Genomic DNA, 6,001 nt, shown 5'->3' on the forward strand with positions numbered 1-6,001 from the left:
CTTAAAAGGTAACAGCGATGGAGGATTTGGAACAACCGCGAATCGTGACTGAGGTAAGGAGCTTTCTTGGCTTAGCAGGCTACTATAGGCAGTTGTTAAGGAAATTTTTTTTAGTCATTACTTTGCCATTAACGAGTTGACAAGGAAGAGGTTAAGTTTGAGTGGGATGAAAATTGTAAACAAAGTTGTCAGCAGCTGAATGTATTATCTTACTCATACACCTGTTTTAGCACTCCCAGATGATAGTGGAAATTTTGTGGTCTACAGTGACACCTCGTTGAATGGTCTTAAATATGTGTTGATGCAACATGGTAGGGTGATTGCCTATGTTTCACGACAATTGAAACCTTATGAAAAGACTTACCCTACTCATGACTTGGAATTAGCAGCTATCATCTTTGCTTCGAAGTTATGGAGACATTATATTTACGGTGAGAAATGCAAGATTTTTTTTATAGATCATAAGAGTCTCCAATATATTTTATTCAGAAAGACCTTAATCTTCGGCAACAAAGATGGTTGAAGTTGCTTAGTGACTATGATTGCATGACCAGAGTAATCGTACAAATGTTGCTGCTGATACACTTAGTACGAAGGCTCAAGTGAGAATTAATGCTTTGAATGCTTATTGTGTTCATCTTCTTGCGGATTTGAGATCTTCTAGAGTGAATCTTAAGGTGAAAGAACGAGAGTAAGCTTTATTGGCTAATTTTCAAATTAGGCCAATTTTAGTGGATTGTATACTCGATGCCTAGGGGATTGATGAAGAAATTCAAGAATTAATCGAGGCAAGGAATGAAGAGAAAAAGAAAGACCTCAGAGTTAGAAAATCAGATGGCATACTTATGCAAGAGAGCAGGATGTATGTGCCTAATGATGTGGAATTAAGAAAGCAATTTTGGATGAAACACATAATTCAGCTTATGCGATGTATCCTAGAAGTACTAAAATGTATCATACCATTCGACCATTTTATTATTGGCCAGGTATGAAAAGAGAAATTGCTGAATATGTTAATAAGTGTACCAATTGTCAACAAATTAAAGTAAAAAGGAAGAAACTTTTTGGATTGATGCAGCCACTGCCGGTTCCACAGTGGAAATGGAAATTGTCACTATGGATTTTGTGTACAAACTTCCTCGTACATAAATGGTTACGATGGAGTTTGGATGATAGTTGATTGGCTTATTAAGTCAGCACATTATTCTTCAGTGAAGGAGCAGTGACCTTTCCAGCAAGTGCAACAGTTATTTATCTATTTTATGGAAAAGAGATTTGGGCTTACGGATCTGTTGAAAAAAGTTTTCCTAGAGTGACACCATAAGGCCCATGAAAATGGTGTCATGTGTATCAAAATTTTTAGGACTTGTCGACGGAAGGTATTTTGGGGAGCAAAAAGTTCAACCACGAACGGTTTGAAAAATTTAAAGCCCTGAGTTAGTAAAGGAGACTACTCAGAATATTCAGGCACTTAAGCCTAACCTGAAAACGGCCTCAGATCGACAAAAGAGCCTAGCTGTCAGGCATGCTACTGATCAGGTATACAAGGTTAATGATTGGGTATTTTTTAAGCTTACACCATGGAAAGAGATAGTAGGGATTGGAAGGAAAGGCAAGCTAAAACCTAAGTACATCATGCCGTCTTTGATTACTAAAAGAATCGGTGAAATGCTTACAAGTTTGAGTTGCCTTCAGAATTGGCTAAGGTGTATAATGTATTTCAGGTTTCGATGCTTCGTTATTATGTAGCAGATTCGTCGCTTGTGATTCCGGTTCAGCCTTGGAGATTAATCCGGACTTGACTTATGATGAGGAACCAGTGACTATTTTGGATTGGAAAGAGGAAGTCCTGAGAAATAAGACGGTGTACTTGGTAAAAGTATTATGGAGTGGAAGAAGCTTCATGGGAGACAGAGGATCGGATGAGAGAGATGCATCCAAAGTTATTTTATGAGTATTAGTAGATGTATCTGTTGTATGTAATTTCGAGGACGAAATTTTATAAGGTGGGGAGATTGTCACAGCCCGTCCTAGAGAAGTATATTATTTAATTATTGCCAGCGTGAAATTATCTAAATACCATTGGACATTGAGAATTATTATGGAGTGTTGTGGTTTTGACTTAAGGTTGTGGACCTATTAGTTTTATTCCTCTATTATTGGACCCAATTAGAACTAGGTGTTCCTTTAATTTTGATTGGTGGTTTTTAGACCACACACCCACCTACTCTCTCTCTCTCTCCCCCTCTCTTTCTTTCTCTCTCTCTTTGAACTCGTATGGACACACACAAACAAAACCAAAGCAACACGGATCGAAGGTTTTGAGGTCTCTAGTGTGTTCCTAGGATCCTTACGAGTCGAGTGGTACCCATTTTCAGCAAGGAAACCTTCGAACAACCCTAGTTTGAAAGGGAGCCGTGGGTGTACAGTACACCAAACTAGTTCGTGGAGGTTTCAAGCTGTTCTAAGACTCAAAAGGTAATCTCCTAGTCATCTGGTTTGTTTTGGCATAAATTGGAACAATTTTGGACATCAGAAAACCCCGGAAAATGAACCTTCGACTTGGGTACTATTTATCAGCTTTTAAACCCTTGAGTTTTTGTGAATTTTAGGACCACAGTGAGCTCAAGGAGGTCCTCACGATGCTCAGAGTGCATTGTTGGTAGGATTTGGGTCACGGGAAGCTCGAAAACGGAGCTTTGCAGAGGTTGCCGGAGTTCGAGGACTTCTTCGACTTGATTTCATGTGATTCGAAGCGTGAAAGAGGTATAACGCAATTCTTTACCTCCTAAACTTCATTTTGGTGGAAATTGCATGAAAAATGGTGAAGAAATGAGGGAGATTAAAGAGTTTGAAAAATTGCCCAGTTTCCAACATCGGCGATGGTTGCTGGAGCTGGAGGTAGGAGATGAAGGAATATTCCATCAAGTCTGACGGAATATTCCATTGAATATTCCTAACGGCAATTAGGATTCCGTGAGGGTTGGCCACGCGTGGGGGCACGTCTGGCCGTGCACTTGCCGGCGCGTGGCGGCGCGTGAGGCCTCGAAAATTTATTCTAAAAATTTGGGGACGATCCTAAGTTTGTGTAGGCCATTGTGGTATGTTCATATACCCAATTTGAGCTATGTATGAAGAGTTATTACATAGTTTTGTATATGTGCATTAAAGTGATGTTTATATAGTTGCTTCTCCTATAGGCGAGACCTATCCGAAGGACGAGCGTAGCCAGGCTAGGCATGGGGGTTACGACCCGACTTCATATCAGTGAGTGGGCATTTATTTTCAATATATATATATATACACTTGACGTTTTTTCGAGAAAACGTATTTAAGAAAATGTGATTGAAATGCCATGCTATGCCTATATTTTATTTTAGTATATGCATTATCATAATTATGCATATTGTTGCATGGTGTTGTGGAGGCTCAGGTAAGCTCAGGTAAGTTATGTTTGGTTATTTGAATTGTCGATGATGTGATATGTGATTGAATATTGTTGAGCTCATAAAACTGCATGTAGGGTGATTGTGATTTTAGTCAGAGATATGACACATGCCTGTTTATTATGTCACCTCGCGCACCATATGCTCACATTGGATCCAATTTAGGTGCACAGTCTTCTCGTACAGACCTTATTTATGGTTCCGACTCGTAGGTGACTAGTGATTATTCGCCTGGCTATTATGTGAGAGTAGTATTGAGCATAATTATATTACACCCATCATCGTCGTACATACCTTTGCATTTGGTTCCGACTCTTGTGCAGTGTATTGCCGTATAGGTCATTGTAGTGACTCCGGTTAGATTGACTTTAAGTTATGTATTCAGCCGTGCAGACTACCACAAGGGTTCCGACTAACATGTTATATTTCTATGAAGCTATTCTTATCTGAATTGCTTATTCTGTTATATATATAGGCATGGCATACATACAAATATGAATCTTGATTTTGAGCATGATTTGAAATATATACATATTTATGTATTCTATTTTCTGGGAAAATATCTATATACTTGTTTTACGGTGAGGGGTTAATATATTCAAAGACAAATAAGGTTTTCATGTAAGAATGTTTTTACTGACCCACTCAACTTTGTTTTTCGCCCCTCCAAGTCTTAGATAGCAGAGTTTGGTGGCCACGAGGAATCCCACGGTGTTCTGACAGAATCCGAAGAAGTAGGATTCACCTTCGGGTGTTGTATCTTAGTAATTATCCTACTTGACTGCAACTAGACTTTCTTATTGCTCTGAAAGTATATTTATACACTTAAACTCTCACTAGCACCCTTTCTTAATTGGGATTGTTAGTTGATTGGTTTTAAATTGTTAGTATTCCCTTACTCTTTATCGCTTCCGCTTTGCGCATATGGGTACGTCACTCTCACGTGACGGCCAGCACATCTCGATTTCGATCGGGGTGTGTCACTTAACAAATAAAAGTGAATTACTAAATATACTTTATTTTTAAAAGAAAAATATTTATAAACCTTATCTTAAATATTTATAATTAAGCAATTTATAAAACAAAATTTAATGCCTAAAAATTATTAAATCTCTCTCTCTCTCTCTCAAATAAAAATGTTTATAAACTTTATCTTAAATATTTATAATTAAGCAATTTAAAAAATAAAATTTAATGCCTAGAAATTAATAAATCTCTCTCTCTCAAATAAAAATATTTATATACTTTATCTTAAATATTTATAATTAAGAAATTTAAAATACAAAACTTAATGCCTAAAAATTAATTAATCTCTGTCTCTGTGTCTCTCTCGTGTTTTCCTCCTTTATCGCATTCACGCTGTAACGGCAACCAAGGCGTAGCCGTCGCGAACAACCCTCCATTTCCAAGGTGCTGCTCCATTTCAAAGAAGGGCTCAAATTCGTTAATCGGATGGTACTGCAAGAACCGTGCAATTGCTCACCCAATATCTTTCTGATTATTCTTTTTTGCAATAATCTCTTTTTCAATATCAGCCTGTCTCATAAACTTGTTGAAGTTTTATCCGAACTTTCAGAATTCTCATTTGCAGAAGCTCCATTGGTACTGTACATTCTAAAGGTTAGGGCATTGCAGAAATACCCAATTGGCTGAAATGGGATTGGTGATGATGTAACACGGTTTTCGCAACAATTCAAAGAAACCCATTTGCGAACAGATGCTAATCTAAGTTTCTGCAAATGGGTCATGACAAATTTGAAGAGATTCCACCCTAAGTGACTACTATGGGTGCCTAAAATGCTCAGATTTTCAATTTAACTCAAATAAATATGGAGTCTTTGGAAAAAGTATTACCTTGGGATTTTGACGAACACACAGGCATGGGATCAATACTGGAGAAGATTTTACAGGAGCTTCAGGAGAGACTGAAGGTTTTACTATTCACCCGTGTTTTACCAAAATAAGCTGTTTTGTTGAAGTTGTTATTTCCAGCTTTTGGTTTTCATCTTTTTTTCACCCATAACTTTGAAAACATACTGATTTAAAATGTTTACCAAAACCCAGCTTCTGGTTTTCATCTTTTTTTCACCCATAACTTTGAAAAATTACTGATTTAAAATGTTTACCAAACACCTAAATTGCTCCAATTTTTTTTTCATACCCACTTTTTTAAAAAGTTAAGCTAAGCCAAACCAGGGCTTAGTCCGTGATTAGTCTGATACTACATCAAATGCTTCACTATTATTATTCTATTTAGTTCAAGCCAAGACAATTCAACTTAATCCCTGAAATTAGTTGAGTTCGAAATAGTTCAGTGCAACAAACGCAAACAGCTATGAGTTTTTATCGTTAATAGCCAAAATTTAACACTCAATTTCATAAATGTCATTTTTTTTATAAAAAATTTCAAATGTAGCAGAAAACCCATGTGAATAGACCTAAATGTCCTAAAAATCCAAAACCTAATTACACAAAAAGCCAAAACCCTTGAATGGATCTTCTCTACATCTTTGTTCAAAGTGTGAGGCCACAAGTGGAGTTGATAAACGTTGTAG

This window comes from Malus domestica, chromosome 14 (assembly GCF_042453785.1).
Source record: "Malus domestica chromosome 14, GDT2T_hap1".
Classification (NCBI taxonomy): Eukaryota; Viridiplantae; Streptophyta; class Magnoliopsida; order Rosales; family Rosaceae; genus Malus; species Malus domestica.